Genomic DNA, 17728 nt, shown 5'->3' with positions numbered 1-17728 from the left:
AGACTTTATCAAGAGCCTGATCTATTCCTGGGGTAGGATATTTCCTCAACTCTGGCCCCTTCTATCCTTTCTGTCTCAACAAAAATGGTAGAGGGGGTGTAAAAACATTTGTGAAGGTCACAGGCCTACTAAAAGACAGATTTAATCCGGAGATTGTAGAATGCTTCATTTTCTCTGCACATTACCACTCTATCAGTAGGGCCCCAGTGTAGTAGCAGTGGGTTACAGCTGAAAGAGTACAGGGCACTCTGGAGAAGTTTATAAAGGAAACCCAAAGAACATAGGAACAAGAGAGGAATTGAAACCTCTTGGACCTATAACTGGAGCAAACATTAAATACAGTGAACTAGCCAGATTTACTTAAAACCTCACATTAGGCCTTTTACCTCAGTTCCTATTAACTGATATGTAATGTGGGTTTTCAATGAAAATGTACAAGGCATGCTAAGAGGAAAGAAAAAAACACAGTTTGAAGACATAAAGCCAGCATCAGTAGCAGATTCAGATATAACACAGATTTTGGAATTACCAGACAAGGAATTTAAAATAGCTATGATATGAAAAGGGTTCCAAAGGGAAAAGTAGGCAACATAAGGGATGGAGGCAAGGGATTGGAAATACTCTGTGGTAAGAGGCCTGCACTGCTGTGAATCACTATTGTGTTATTTAAAAGTGGCCTTAGATTAGTTGCAAATGTGTATTGCAACTCTAGGGCAAGCATTAAAAAATATATATTTATAGCCTTTAAAATACTTTCTGGCAAACAAGAAGTACTATATAAGTTTTGCCATTTTTCTATTAATTGTGTAATATATAATATATAAAATTAATTGTATTATATATAATAGTTCTTAGCATATTGAGTAGTTTTATAGATTAAGATTATATATGTACCTACATGTGTGTGTGTGCACACTATTAGTTCTGTTTCCTGAAGAACTCTAATACACTTTGTCTTAACAGCTAAAGCTCCATACTTACTTTCTTTTTCAACTCGTGGTGGGTTTTTTTTTTATGTTTGTTTATTTATTTTGAGCAAGACAGAGAGTGACCATGAGTGGGGGAGGGGCAGAGAAAAAGAGTGAGAGAGAGAGAGAGAGAGAGAGAGAGAGAGAGAATCCCAAGCAGGCTCCATGCTGTCAGTGCAGAGCCTGATGTGGGGCTCAAACTCAGGAACCGTGAGATCATGATCCTGAAATCAAGAGTCAGACACTCATCTGACTGAGCTACCCAGGCACCCCTCCTGGTGGTTTTCTTGGCCTGCAGAAGTTTAAATCTTTGACTTTCCTCCCAACCATTTATTACAGTAAAGCTTTATCTTAAACTTATATATATATATAAGTATATGTATATATATATCAATGTATAAATAATAAAACTACAGATTTCATAGAACTTAAGAAATTTAAAATCATGAAGAATTTTTATACAGTAAAGATACAGACTTCCCCCATGTTAATTTGTAGATTTTAAGTAATACCCATATATTTTTTTAAAAATATGGGCATGGTTGCTTTTGCCTCTGTTTTTCAGTTCCTCCTGTATGACTGACCACTATTGCATGAAGTGGGAATGATGATAAGGCCTATATTTTACATGTTCCATAAAGTATGCAGTTTTATTTTGCTATCTGTAGATACCATAATACAAAAAAAAAAAAAATCCTAATCTGTGAAAAAAAAAATCATGCCTGTCTTTTTGCTAAATGATAAGTGAAACCTCTGGGAAAGATAAATTAGTGCCTGTGTTGGTCTGCCATCTCCAGATATCTCATGAGTACACAGGAGGTAGTGATAGGCACAGCCTTCACTCCTTCAGCCCTCACAGCAGAGTTGTGTTATCAGCTGCAGGGCTGTGCTCACAAGAGACGTTAATCTGCTTTTGAGTCCTCATCATTTTCTTCCTTTTTTATTTGCTCTTCTCTCTGCCCTGTTCAACCTTCTTGATAGTGTCTGTTATTTCCACTATCTCCATGTGATTTGCTTGCTGTTCTGTAGTGTTAACTCACTGTGTCTTCTAAATCATTCCAATTGGGTTTTGATTGTAAGTGAAAATCAAAATAGCTGTTTTTCAAATAAATAACCTCCCATGGCCCAAGATTTGTGTTTGGATCTACTGGATAATTTGAAAAATATACAGGTTCTCTGTCCACTATTGAAAACAAAAAAACAAACAAACAAAAAAAAAAAAAGTGAAGATCAAATCTCTGTCCTAATTCTAGGGACTTTTGTTGGACTGGAAGAGCTTAAATCCTCAAACTCCCTCTGTTCAATTTACTATTTCACAGTGATTATAAGATATTTTTGAGGGGCGCCTGGGTGGCTTGGTTGGTTAAGCGTCCGATTTCAGCTCAGGTCATGATCTCACGGTCCGTGAGTTCGAGCCCCGCGTCGGGCTTTGTTCTGATAGCTCAGAGCCTGGAGCCTGTTTCAGATTCTGTGTCTCCCTCTCTCTCTGACCCTCCCCCGTTCATGCTCTGTCTCTGTCTCAAAAATAAATAAACGTTAAAGAATTAAAAAAAAAAATTAAAAAAAAAGATATTTTTGTAAGATTTTTATCATGCCTCCAGGTCAACTTAAAAATAAAGAAATAGAGGCCCCTGGGTAGCTCAGTTGGTTGAGTGTCTGACTTCAGCTCAGGTTATGATCTTGCAGTTGGTGAGCTCAAGTCCCGTGTCAGGCTCTGCGCTGACAGTTCAGAGCCTGGAGCCAGCTTTGGATTCTGTGTCTCCTTCTCTCTCTGCCTCTCCGCTGCTCGTCCTCTGTATCTCTCTCTGTCTCAAAAATAACTAAACATTAAAAAAAAATGAAAAATAAATAAAGAAACAAAATTTAAGATTCTGGTGAATCTTGGTTTAGATAAGGCTGATCATCCATGGAGACATGATTCTCATGTAGTAGTTTTTTATTTTCTGCTTCATATGTACTACTTACTCCCTGAGGCACAATCTGGAAGTGAGATGAGAATCCAGGAAATATCTCTTTAACAGAAATGTCAAGGGTTGTCTCTGTTGTGTGTCCAAGTAATTTCTGCACATTGTGTTACAAATAAGAGAGAATTTTTCATCCTCATTAAGAGGTTGTGCTGCGATGTTTCTGCAGGTTGATCTTGCTTCATGCATGTGTTTTCTTGTGCGTCTGTGGGTGTGGGTTTACTCCAGCAGTCACCCTTTGGATATTCAGACAGACCAGGTGAGGGAATCCTTTTATTAGACAACTAGTGGTTGCATGTTCTTTTCCCTAGATTACTAGAAGAGTTGTAAGAAATCAACCATTGTAAACGTTTTTATTGTCAATGTTGTAAGTCCCTCCAGTTAACCAGAGAAGTGACAGGAGAGCTTTGGAGGACATAGAGAGAAGTATTTACAAGAGTGCCCAGTCACACAGTCACGGTTCCCTGTGTATTGGATGTTAAAGACATACTTGTTTTATTTCATATTCTCATATTTAGTCATTTTTCTAAGTCAGAACCATGCACCACAGTGGCTGATTCTGAAAGGTAACCATAATCCGAGCCCACGAATAAGAGTCCATTCTCCCAGGCCAAGCTGGCATTTCACACTTGTTGCTCCATAGTCCCACAGTAGTTTCCAATATTGGAGCCTATATTCACCCAAGAATGATTCAGTCTCTTCTCTGAAGAATACCTTTTATAGGGCCAAGCAACCTTGTAAGATACTAAAATCAAAAATTCTTATTACGTACTTCACCCAGAGTAATGAATGCCCTTTTTCATACATTGGAATAACCAAAAAGACCTTTCAACAGAGCCACTGGAGGACAAAGGGAATCATTTTTCTTTGATTAAAATAATAATGTCAATATTCCCTTAATTCTCTCTGTAATAAATGAAAATAAAATTGAGGCAAAATTATTTTTATGTGTGTTTTCTGAGCCTCGTAGCAATTATCAGGAAAAATGGAACTAAAATTTTATAGAAGAAAAGGGAGATTTTTCATAGAGGAATAAGCAATAAAGTAGCTGAAGTCAACTAAAAACATACTTTGGACTTCCATGTCCAAATATTCCATTCTGTGTGAGAGAGTGTGTGTATATGTGTGTGTGCTGAAGCAATGATTGAGAGTACTACATCAGAATGTTATCACATGCCTTTTAATAGATGAAGTTACAATTGTCAAAGGGTTTATGAAAAACAATTATTTACCAGTCCTCAATTTCAATTCTCCTGTATTAGGTTGAATATATCAAATAAAGTTTAAATGAATTTCTTCCATTTCAAGCATCAACACTAATGTTACTTTTTTAATCTTATAGAAATAATATAAAAAGAACGTTTCAACACCTTGGACAGTGAGCCCAATATTGTGGGGGCAAAGGCAATCAAAATGTATAATATATGCAAAAACATCTCAGTTAAAGGTGGGGCAGATGTTGAGAATTTTCCAATGGAGTTAGTAAAGGAAAATTAATGGTTAGTTTAATCCTGTAAAATACCATTTATGCTGCTTTATATTCCCTAAATTTGGGGATGCTTTTTTACTGTTTATCTTTATGGAACATAAAACCAAACTTTAACATCGTGTGCGTGTAACATGCTTTTCTAAACTTTATCAGCTCTTCTTTGCCAGAAGAGTTTTCTTTTAGGTACCAATCCTTGTAATTTAGAATAAATCTGAATTTAGGGACTGTATTAAGTCTGAAGTATGTTGGAATCTTTCCTAGACAAACATTTTTATTATTTAAAAATTATTTATTATAACCTATTGCACATACCTATGTAAGCTTTAAAAATAATTTTTAAAACTTGTGGCTTTAAACTTTGTGGCTCATGCTTATTTAGTATTATTTAAAAATATTTACACATTTCAAACATTTCCAGTCTAGAAACATCTGCTTCAGACACCAATGGGTTTCCAGGTTTCTGATCAACATCCCTGATTCAACCACCAGGAAAAGCCAGAAAAAAATATTTGTATGTATTAAGTCTTCAGAAAGTCTCCAAAGTAAAATGTGTGCATTTCACTCTTAAAGCACATTCCATTTCAGCTGTATTTCAAGTGCTTAGTACCCATATGTGAATGGTGGCTATTGTATGAGATAGCACAACATTAAGGCATTGCCAATTCTAAAATTTCTGTAGAAAAGTCTGAGATGCTGAGCAGGAGGAAGTGGTGAAAATATATTTAAAATGTTTTAAAATTCTAGCATATTCTAAAAGTGATTAAAAAGTCCTAATTTTATGGATTTTAATAAGTGGGACAAATGTTTCAATCTTCAGTGTAATATTAAAAGAAGATTAAGAAAATGTGTAGCTAGCAAGGAAATGAGGATAAAAATGGAATAGTAAAAAAGAAAGCCATCCGAAAGAAGGCAAAAAACAAGAGATCAATATAAAATAGGTGAGGAAAATAGGAAACAGAAAAATTATAGATTTAAATTAAAAAATATAGAAACTACTAAATCCTACTAAAAACATCAATTAAATACTAAGATCATCATTTATAAAACATACAAGCTGATCTTGGGCTTACCAGCTTCCAGAACTGGAAAATACATTTCTGTTGTTTAAAAGCCACCCAATCTATACTATTTTGTTATGTCAGCCCAAATGGACTAAAACAATGACCAAATTGGATTAATACCGGGAATAAAAGGTTCTTTACCATCTAAAAATCAATCAACACCCTCAAATACTTGTTTCAGTTATTCAAAATGAGTAAAATACTCCATAGCAGTATACCCTGTCTGCTTGCGTGATCCTTTTCAACAGTGTCCTCTACTTTTGCTGTAAATAAACCTACATAAAAAATTAAAATGTTTGTGAACTCCTTTAAAATAAAAAAGGAGTAAAACAATGTAATTATTACCATGGATCAGGCCAGGAAATACATACACCCACCATCTATTCATAATGCAAAATCATAGTAAATAAGAAATAGATGTTGTCTTAGGTCAGGTTCCTGAGAAGGACCTAGAATCCCTGAGATAGAGACATATATATATATATATATATATATATATATATATATATATACATACTTTTTTGGAAAATCTGTTCTTCCAGAAAATACTGTAAAGGAGACAGAAACAAAGGCTAGGGAAAGGACTAAGCAAAAATGAGATATTTGGCAAAAGTTAATTTTAATGTCATTAACAGGTAGCTTCTGTAATATAAATAGCAAAACCAATTTTTCTACCTTGAAACAAGATGGCTGGGATTCAAGCTTCGTAGTATTCAGTTGTCTATCACTGAATAATCACTGAATACAAAGGGAGTATAATATCTTATATTTCTCTAGGCAAGGCGGCTTCCTTGAGTCAAAGACAATGCTGTGCAGAAGATCACAGTATTTAGTCATTAACCCCAGTACTCACAGCAAGAAAAAGGATATTTTGGCAATGCACTATTTATTCTAACAAAGGAACATTCTTTAAAAAAAAAAAACCTTTGGCAAACAGCGTAATTAATGAGCAAACATTAAAAGTTTTTACTTTGGAATCAATAGTGCAACTATCACCATATCTTTTATACTGTACAAGAATTCTTTAATAGTTATACAAGGACAAAAATTAATCTTAATTTTTGTCATAGTTGTAGAGCTGTATACAGTTGGGTGTAAGTTTGTTGCAGCTACCAGATCGAATACTCTTTTTCTAAAGTAAATTTCAGAGAAATTATATCCTAAAATAATACACAGACAGAAAATTTATTGGTAAAATCACTATCAAACTTCTTTTTTTTTTTTAATTTTTTTTTCAACGTTTATTTATTTTTGGGACAGAGAGAGACAGAGCATGAACGGGGGAGGGGCAGAGAGAGAGGGAGACACAGAATCGGAAACAGGCTCCAAGCTCTGAGCCATCAGCCCAGAGCCTGACGCGGGGCTCGAACCCACGGACCGCGAGATCGTGACCTGGCTGAAGTCGGACGCTTAACCGACTGCGCCACCCAGGCGCCCCACTATCAAACTTCTTAATAATTTAAAGTAAACATTTAATATGATTTTTGGAAATTATAAGAAAATAATAACTTAGTAAATTATATATATTTAACTATGTATATAATATATATAAATGCTTATATATATGCACATGTATCAAAAGGTTTTAAATGCTAGTGAGAATGTGAATCTATTATTTATGATGGACTAATTCAAATAAAGTCCCATTTCTTCAATAATTTTATTTTCAATGAAGTTTTATTACATTTTATAAACTGTATTAAAATTATTTTACTGTGTTAAAAAAATCTAGGGACATTTGAGAATGAATTACTTCTCCATTCAAATTCATACTGAAATATATCAACCTATTTTTCATTTTAGTCTTGTTAAAACATGCTTTGCACATATAATAATAAATTGAACCACCAGCTTGAACTTAATATTGGATTAAGCATAGATTTATGTTCAAAATTTTTTACTAAGCTGAAATGAATTCAAAAAACATAGAATTAAATTTCAAGTAATACCTGAGATTTCTCAGATCACTGAGAAATGATATACTGGAAGTCTGAGTTACAGAATATATTCAAATAAGACAATAGTTGACTAAATGAAATTTCACGTTTCTTTTTCTAGTTTTGCTATATGTGTAGCTATACATATGTAGGTGAGTATATATGTATATTTGTACATATACATAATTGCATATCGAAACATAGATGTATGTATATATACACATACATGTAGACATATGGAGAGAGATGGTTGGATTTTGCTTCCAGTTATTTATGATAAAACTTATTAACAACACATGATACAAATAATCCAGTAAGGACAGTTTAAACAGAAGAAGATCGAAGAAGATACAGTGGACTACTTAATGGTTAAAAACAATACACATCTATTATCTCACATTTCTGCAGACTGGAAGTCAGAAATCTGTTTCAAAGGCTGAAAATCAAAGCTGATGCAAGCCCATTGCTATGGAAGCTTTAGGATCTAAATTATTTCCTTGCCTTCTCTAGCTTCTAGAGGCTGCCTGCGTCCTCTGGCTCATGTCCCCTTCCTCCATTGTCAGATCCAACAGATAGCATCTTCTCTCTGACCACTGTTTCATTCTTATGTCTCTCTCTCTATCCCTCTGCTCTCTGTTTCCATTATCATGTCACCTTCAAAGTCTGTGATCATCCTGCCTCCCTCTTATAAGGTTACTTGTGATTACATTGGTCTCACTTAGATAACATAGGATAATCTCCCTATGTCAAAATTCTTAATCATGTTTGCAAGTCCTTTGGCAATGTATGTAACTTATTCACAGGTTTGGGGATTAGGACGTAAATATTGTTGAAAGGCTATTATTCAAGCCAACACAGCTATATTATAAATACATCCCAAAAATGTAAAATCAGAGAGAGATATAATTAAGTACCAGTCCTACAAGAAAAAGTAACGTTTAAATGATGATAAAAGAAATAAATTCCCTGACAAATGGTGTCTTATCTATGCAAACTCGTTAGCTAACTTGATGTCAGTTGAATGATGGAAAACTTTATAATGGTTTTTCTGCCCTTATGATGAATAAATCCAAATAAGTAAATCCCAAAATTAAGATATGAAATCAATTAAACTGGGTACGGGAATTAAAAATGTGTAACATCTATAGATTTAGTACAAGTCCAGTCAAAATCTCAGCAGATAATTTTGTGGATGTCAACAAACTGATGTGAAATTTATATGGAAACACAAAAGTTGCAGAATAGCAAACACAATACTGAAGTAGAATAAAGTCTGAGACTGATACTGCTTGACTTTAGAATTTACTATAAAGCTACAGTAATCAAGGCAGTGCGGTACTCGCAAAAGAACAAAGAGATCAATGCAGAAGAGCCCAGAAAAAGACCCACTCCTTTGGCATAGCAGCAAAACCAATATAATGAAGAAAGGATAGTCTTCAACAAATAGTCATGAACAACTGGATATCCACATGCAAAAAACAAAAAAACAAAACACAAAAAAACTTAAAACGAAAATTAACTTAAAATGAATCCTAGACATTAATGTAAAATGCAAAACTATAAAATTCTTAGCAGACAACATAAAAGAAAATCTAGAGCTTGGCAACATCTTTTTATATACAACCAAAAGTATGACTCACAAAAGAAAAAAGTTGATAAGCTTGACTTTATTATAATTAAAAACTTCTTCTCTGTGGGAAGACACTATTAGGGGAATGGAAGACGAGCCACACTGAGAGAAAACATTTACAACAAGCATATATGATGAAGGACTATTGTTCAAAATAACACAAAGAACTCTTAAAACACAACAGTATGAAAACAAACAAGTAGGTTAAAAAATAAGACCTGAACAGACCCATCACCAAAAATGGTATATAGATGGCAAATAAAAGTATGGAAAGATGGTCCACATTATAAAGTACCAGGGAAATGAAGTTTAGAAAAACCATGAGATACACACCTATTAGAGTGAGCAAAATCCAAAACACTGACAACACCAAACGCAGACAAGGATATGTAGCAATAGGAATTCATTGCTGGCAGGAATGTAAAATGATGCATCCACTCTGTAAGACAGTTTGGCAGTTTCCTATAAGTATAAATCTACAAATGGCATTGTCTTTTGGTTTTTCGGGGCTAACTGCCAATGTATGTGATTAAGTCCTCTCTGCTTCCTGTTGGAAAATGGCTAATTACTCTATATTCCCCATTAAATTTTCATTTTCTCTTCAACCACCATTTCCTTCCATAGTACACTTCAACACGAACAGACGTGTGGTCTGGAGTTTCTTCTTGACATTCTACTTATTGGACACTTTCTTGAAAATGCCCCCATATCATTTCAAATTTATTATGTATTAAACAAGATAAACACCTTTCCCTCAAAAGGAATAGCTCTATCTCATGTCCCCACTTATATACCATTATATATCCTAAAGTTAGACATTGCCAAATAAAGTTGAATTTTCCCTGGTCCTTTCTACAAGTAGCCAACCAAGACACTTAGTTTACTATTTTTTCAGAATGTCTCTCAATCAATTTTTCCCAATTCTCAATGTCATTGTGTTGCTTATCAACTCATTACTCCTTGCCTGGATTGCTGAAAAGGCTCTTTGAATAGTCTGACTTTTGATCTTTCCTGTTCCAATTTGTATGCCTGAGAGCATCTAGATCAGTCTTTAATCACAGTTTAGTCTAACATGCTTCTTAAATTCTGTCAATGTCCCATCCTCTATGTAGTCCTGCAGATCAATGGAATCAAATTTTCCCCAAACATGCCAAGTGTATTCTTAAAGCTAATGTGAAATTTATGTTATATTTATTCTGAAATGCCCACCTTACTGTTCTCCCCCTTCACCTGCCGCTGAGAGGGGGTGCGGTGGGTGGGAAGGAGGCGCCTGGAGGCGGTGGCTGCAGACTCTGGGCGGGAGGGAGCAGAGTAGCCATGAAGAAAGGAGTCCCGCCGCGGCTGCGGGAGCTGAGCGCATGCGCGGATGTGGTCTGCCGCCGCCGTCGCCTTCGCCGTCGCGGCCGCTTCCACCTCCCGGCCGCTTGGCTTCTCCGGTCTCTTCCCGCCTTGGTCCGCCTATGCCGACGACGTCTCTCTCGCGCTGGCCAAGAGCTTTCCTTGCTTTTGACGAACTCCAAGTACGAGAAAAATATAGTGCTGCTTGGTCAGATTTGAATTTAAGATGATCTATTTTTATTGCTCACGTTTAAATTTTCTCTTCCAATCAACAGGTAGGTTCCCACTCCCCCTCCCTAATTCAATTCTCCAGATTTCATTATTCCTTTTACACTTGGTTACAAACTATTTCATGAAAGTGTCTTCATCATGAATGCATGTTACATAACTGAAGCTTAAGATGAATATTTCCCTTACACAAATACTTTTATATTCTAATTTTGCAATTTAAAATAATCTAAAATAACTGCCTAGGCAGTTGATTTTAGTCTTTTTTATGTCAGACAAATGAAGGAAGATTTTCGGGGAAATCAGTAATTTAACACACTTTACAAATATATATACAACAGTTTTAAAAAGCAAAATTATATTTTCAGTCAAGTGAAAATTGTGCAGCTAATCTAGATGTTAAAAAATAGAGTGATGGGGGCGCCTGGATGGCTCAGTCGGTTAAGCGGCCGACTTCGGCTCAGGTCACGATCTCACGGTCCGTGAGTTCGGCCCCGCGTCGGGCTCTGTGCTGACAGCTCAGAGCCTGGAGCCTGTTTCAGATTCTGTGTCTCCCTCTCTCTCTGACCCTCCCCTGTTCATGCTCTGTCTCTTTCTGTCTCAAAAATAAATAAACGTTAAAAATAAATAAAAAAAAAAAAAATAGAGTGATGGCTCACATCTAAAGAGCTTTTTACTCTGAAGACATAAAAAAATTGCTGTGAACTTTTATGCGTCATAGCAGTTCCTTTTTGAAATGATGAAGAACATCCTTGAGAAGTTCATCTTTAACTGATGCTCATTGTTTGAAAAGTTTTATGATTATAGCCAAAGGAGTATGTATTATAGCTTACAACAAATGGTGTTGTTTCATAAGACAACCTAGCTGCCCAGAAATGTCAATTATGGAAAAAAAAAATCTTAGCAAATATTTAAGAAATAATGTGTCTTTCAAGCATGAAATTTCTTTAGGCCTCATGTTTTATCTTGGCAAATAGAAGAAAGGCAGATGCATTTACTTTAATGATATTTAAATGGGGAAGTAATTTTGTAAATCTTTACCGGAGCAACATAAGGACTTTTATCAGTAAATGCTATTTTACATGGGATCAAAATAATTTAAATCAGTATTGTCCTTATGCGCATTCACCTATGTACTAATAAGAGCTGAATTTTCAGTGGTATGGCATAGTCTAGGGACGGCAGAGCTTGAGTTTGGATTTAAGTGGGTAAAGCATAGGGATGTAGGAGGGTTAAAAGACAGGGTTCCCTTCATGAAATCTATCAGGAAGGCAAAAGAGATTGAGGCATCAAGATTTCTTTTAAGAGTAGAAGTGTGACTAAGTTCTGAGGGAGAAAGTAGAAAGAAAGGAAGAAACTCAGTAGGAATAAAGGTTTTGGAATGAAACATGAAAACTAACATTTATTTGTCTGTTGTATGCCAAATACTGGACTTTGTGTTTTGCAAAAGTTATTTTTATTTTATTTTTTAAAGTTCATTTATTTTTGAGAGCAAGAGAGCATGAGTTGAGGAGGGGCAGAGAACGAGGAGAAAGAGAATTCCAAGCAGGCTCCACTCTGTCAGCGCAGAACCCAATGTGGGGCTCTAACTCATGAACCTTAAGATCATGACTTGAGCTGAAGTCACTGTTACAATGGGAGGAGAGCAACAGCTCAGCTTCAACAATTTATTTTCTGCTTATTTTTTGTTTAATTTTACTAACATTCCCATACAACTCCACACATTGAATATGTATCTCCTTTACATGGCAGCTGTCTTTGAGTTTCCACCTTTTATGCTGATAAAGGTTCATCAGCATTTGTGGCTATTTATTTACAGATTTAAACTACTACTACCTAGTAGCTGTTTCAGTTGTTCTCCAGGCCTGTGAAATTAATTAATTAATTAATAAAACAAGCACACAATATATAGGTTTCAGATATGTCACTTTTTTTTTTTAATGTTTCTTTATTTTTGAAAGGGAGAGAGAGAAAGAGGGAGAGAGAGTGCAAGCAGGGGAGGGGCAGAGAGAGAGAGGAGGCACAGAATCCAAAACAGGCTCCAAGCTCTGAGCTGTCAGCACAGAGTCTAATGCAGAGCTGGAATTTGCAGAGCTGGGAGATCATGACCTGATCTGAAGTCGGACACTTAACCGACTGAGCCACCCAGGAGTCCCTCGGATATGTCATTATTAATGTTTGGGGGCATGTAGCACTTTCCAAATGTCTTGGGAGTCAACTCCCAAATGTCTTGAGAGAAGTCCTTGGGAACTTCTCTCCCTCAAGTGATTCCTGCATTGTTTCACATTTCTTTTGTCTTCCTTTATTTCCTGTTTGTTGTTGTAGAGAATTAGCTCTGTGCTATAATTTCAGGTTTATTCTCTCATTTCCAGTGCTTCTTTCAGGAAACCAAGGGGGAAAAAAAAGTCGAATATCGGAAGTTGTTCTTACTGGTCAGTAACAGTTTATTGCATTTGTTCCATCAGAAGGGATCTTCCTTCTTTGAGACTCTATACTTTTTGTGTTGGCTCACTAACACTACCCACCAGGTTGCCTATCTGCCTCTGTCACATCCCTTCTCTTCAAATTGGAGAGGATATATTTAATGTATATTTTAAAGAATTTTATCTATTCAATTTTTCTCTCACTACACAACTTTTCACTGCATTTATAAGGAATATTATGATTTAGGTAAAAATTTGTAGCATCTTCTGTTTTGCGTCAGGAATAACATTGCATAAAAATTTGCATATATAAAATGGCGAATTTATTTGATTAAATCATTTCCCCTCATGACCTTTCATCTCTTAAACCAAGAGATTTATTTCTAGGCAATAGAAGGTCTCTTTACCAAGGAATTATCTACTTTATGGTAGACAATTCTATTAAGTTTTGTCTATAGCAGTGCTATATAGTAGAACTTTCCACATTCATATAAATATTCTGTATCTTCACCATCCAATATATTAGCCACTAGTCACATGTCTACTGAACACTTAAAATGTTGTCAGTACAACTGAAGAACTAACTTTAATTTTCATTATTTTAAGTAGTCACAAATGGCTAGTGATCATTAAACTATATTGGAGAAGACAGAATTGTATACAGAAGGTTTTGGTGTCCATTGTTAAGACTTTAGCATAAATTGTGGTCACATAAAAGGTTAATAGGACATTAACAAACAAAAATTCTGAAACCAAGGATATTTTGAAGAATGTCAGTACTGTTTCTCACAGTGGCTACACTAGCTTGTATTCCTGCCAATAGTCCATGACAGTTCCTTTTTCTCCATGTCCTCACCAATACTTGTTTCTTGTGTTTTTTATTTTAGCCATTCTGAAATGGTATCTCATTGTAGTTTTGATTCTCATTTCCCTGATGATGAGTGTGAAAAATTAACCCACTGGCCCAATCAAAGGAGGGATGTGGAGACTTGGAGCACGGTGAAGTGAGGCTTTTATCAACGTTCTTGCAAAAGTGGGTGTCTGATGGACAGGCACACTTGGGGCAGTTACAGCAGGCATTTTATCTCCTAGCATGCAAGTCACTCCCCTGATTCCTCACTGGCTAAGTATACAGAGGTTACAGCCTTACCTGGAAGTTGCCTATGCCCATGTAAGGCAAAAAGTACATTCCTTGAGGTGATGCGGAGACTTCAATTCTTTAGTGTGTGCTCATTGCAAAGAGAGCGAAAAATAAGCTGGGAAATGGAGAGGGGAAGAAGAAACATGAAGTAAAGTGTCTAAGGGCCTGGGGCTCCATTGTTGGGGGGAGCGGGTTTTGTACATATTTCCAATAGATTGTAAACCTATTAACTAGACAGCACAGCTTTTATTTGGTATTTCTGAAAATGAATCATCTCACTTACTTCTCACAATGAGTGATGTTGAATATCTTTCCATGTGTCTTTTGGCCATCTCTATGTCTTCTTTGGAGAAATGTCTGTTCATGTCTCTTCTGCCCATTTTAAGTTGGATTTTTTTGGGGGAGTGTTAAATTGTGTCCCTTCTTTATATATTTTGAATACTAATCCTTTATTGGATATGCCATTTGCAAATATCTTTTCCCATTCAATAGGTTGCCTTTTAGTTTTATTGATTGTTTCCTTCACCGTACAGAAACTTTCTTTGATGTAGTACCAATAGTTTATTTTCTTTGCTGTACTAGTGATACTTTAGGGTGAACAATTATTCATTTGTTTATTTTATGCAACTGCCCTTGTGCATGACATCATATTTTACATGCTTCTTTTAGGAACTCAATTCATGTGTGTGTGTGTGTGTGTGTGTGTGTGTGTGTGTGTGTGTCAAGGTCCTGTTCAATCCAGAAAATAATTAGGTTATTAAATACCAGCTGTGGCATCAACTGCCAGCACACTGCCCAGCATCAAGAAGTACAGAGTACACAACCAATTGACAGTGCAAGATAATTTAACCTACTTCCCCACCCTCATTCAACCAGACAGTGTTTTTGAGAAAGACTGAAGGAGTAAGATGAAATAAGAGAGGTTGTTTGTTTTCTATCAAGATAGAGCACTGAAAAAAAAATTAACATTTATTTTTGAGGGACAGAGTGCCAGCGGGGGAGGGGCAGAGAGAGAGGGAGACACAGAATCCAAAGTAGGCTCCAGGCTCTGAATTGTCAGCCCAGGGCCCAATGTGGGACTCAAACTCACAAACTGTGAGATCATGACCTGATCTGAAGGTGGAAGCTCAATGGACTGGGCACTCAGGCGCCCCCAAAATAGAGGACTTTAAACTTTGAACTATATAAAACCAAAACTTACATATCTGCTATTTGGCAAGTAAGATTTCATGATTAAGATCATTTTACTTTATTATCTATGTAGTCCAGATCAGATGTCAGCAAACTTTATCCTGGGGTCATATCTGGCCCACTGCTTGTTTATGTAAATAAAGTTTTATTGAAATGCAGCTCTACTCATTTGTTCATGTACTGTGTATAGCTGCTTTTGTGCTAAAAAGGAAGGGTTGAGTATTTGAGAAAGAGACTGAATAGCCCACAAAATCTAAAATATTTATCATCCTGCCCTTTGTGGAAAAACTAGATTTTACTGTATACCAAACAAGGTACCCACAAAAATCAGTGGTTTAATACAACAGAAATTTACATCTTGCTAATGCCTTGTGTCTATCACAGATTAATGAAGCTATGCCTCACACAGTTGATCAAGAACCCAAATTGACAGAAGCTCAAGCTTCATTATATGTGATCCATGATGATCTTGAATTACACAACAGAAGAAGAAAGAGTTGAAGGGAAGGGGTGTTACATTATGAGTTTTACATGCTTCTGCTTAGAAATGATATAATGTTCTTTCATTCATAACCCATTTCCCAGGTTTAGATCCAGAAATTGCCTAACAATGAAGAAAGTGGGAAATGTTGGAGAGCTCATGGTTATGGAGTAAGTAGTAAATGATTCTGTAAAAATTATGTAAAAAATGATGAAGCTATATTTTTCTGCTCCTCTAGTTGGTATGTGAATGAATTTCAACCCACGTGCATGTCATATTTTCTCTGACTTCTTTCTTAACTTTAGGGTTGCTTTTATGTTTCATGTGTTGATTATATATTTGTATATACACATATATATGTATACATATACATATATATATATATATATATATACACACACAAACACACACACACACACGTATACATATATATGCATTTTAGATGGGGATATGTTTTACTCTAACTTTTAGTTTGTTATTTTTTCCTGAGAATTCGGTTTCTTACACATTAAGGTTATATTTTATCACTTTGAGATAAATTATTATTACCTTAGTTTGTAATTTCTGTTACTTTATCCTTTTTTTTTTTCATCTATCTGCTATTTACTTATAAAGACCACTTTTACTTTGGCTTTACTTTCTGATGTGGCACAGATGATATTTGTTTAATGTATTTGTTTAATGGGAATGTTTAGTATTAAGTTTAAAAATACACATTTTAATCTAATTTTTCAAATTCCTCAAATTATCAAGAAGTGAACCCATATCATTTTAGTTTTCCCAAGTTATATTTAAATACAGCTTAATGTTAAATTCCTCCGGTTGTATATTAATCATTTTTACAATGCCACTTATATTACTTTTTTAGTACTTTCTGTGAATAGTACCTTCTGAGTCTACTAAAGTTGCCTAACAGAATTCCTACTGAAGGAAGACCAGGGGTGATGAGATGCTAAGGCTGGGGAGTGAGAAATTTTAATTACAAGCATGATTTGTTTCAAGGGTAAGGGTATTCTTGCTTAGTTGACTTCTCAGGATGCTTTCTAAAACGTATTTTACAAGAAAATGTACAGATGGGCCTAGGAGAAGGTTCAAGAGCCTGACTAAAATTTGATCAAGCAAAGAATATTTGTCAATGCCTACTCATTACATGAGACCGATCCTGGGTAACATTTTTTTGGTGAAAGTTTCCATGACCATTCTCCCATAAAGACCAGTGCACGTTTCTATGAAAGCATACATTATACTACATTACAAAACAGTCTTTTATAAACATTTATGTAATCTTTTTCTACAGCTACCCATCAGTTCTTTAGAGCATTAATTTTGCTGAGTTCTCAATGCCAGGTATACCATCTCATATGTAGTAGATGCTACATACATTTTCTTTTGGTTAAGAAAATGAATATTTACAGTTATATGGATGATAGCATATGTTTTCCACTAAGTAATTTTTGATAGAAATATGATGCAGGTAAAAATTAAGGAAAAATCAGAAAGGGAAAATAATATTTACTGAAAGTAATTCTCTTCTAAATTACAATTTTACAAATAGCTCCTCTGCCTACATAACACAAATCTGTGAGCAATGATTTTTCTTGTATTCATAATATAGTTTTGTGAATTTTTATATTACCATGACACAGTTCATGTTTCAATAGTTTGTAATACTAATCTAATATTTAGTAGCAACAGTGGTAATGAAACATACTAATATCAGATACTTAAAATTGGTGGTTAAATATATACTACTCAGTAGATTTTCTTACCTGCTTCTTATAAATATGCTGGTGATTTGCAGTGATAGGAAAGATCTCTAAATATCTTTACACAGGGAGCCAGATGGCCTTCTACCATGACCTTTGCCCAATGCTATT

The 17728-nt window shown here is 35.3% G+C and overlaps 1 long non-coding RNA gene across 1 annotated transcript in view; it reads right to left on the bottom strand.

Moving 5' to 3' along the window:
- Positions 1-10426, bottom strand: part of LOC123592497 — a 78864-nt gene extending 68438 nt beyond the window's left edge. The window contains exons 1-2 of the long non-coding RNA XR_006709808.1: positions 10259-10426; positions 6158-6290 (exon numbers count right to left, since the gene is read on the bottom strand). This is a non-coding gene — a long non-coding RNA (uncharacterized LOC123592497). The remainder of the gene's footprint in view (positions 1-6157; positions 6291-10258) is intronic.
- Positions 10427-17728: the final 7302 nt, after the last annotated feature.

Source organism: Leopardus geoffroyi, chromosome B1 (assembly GCF_018350155.1).
Source record: "Leopardus geoffroyi isolate Oge1 chromosome B1, O.geoffroyi_Oge1_pat1.0, whole genome shotgun sequence".
Classification (NCBI taxonomy): domain Eukaryota; kingdom Metazoa; phylum Chordata; class Mammalia; order Carnivora; family Felidae; genus Leopardus; species Leopardus geoffroyi.
Note: the sequence above shows the minus strand (reverse complement) of the source record. Positions and strands in the feature narration are given on the sequence as shown.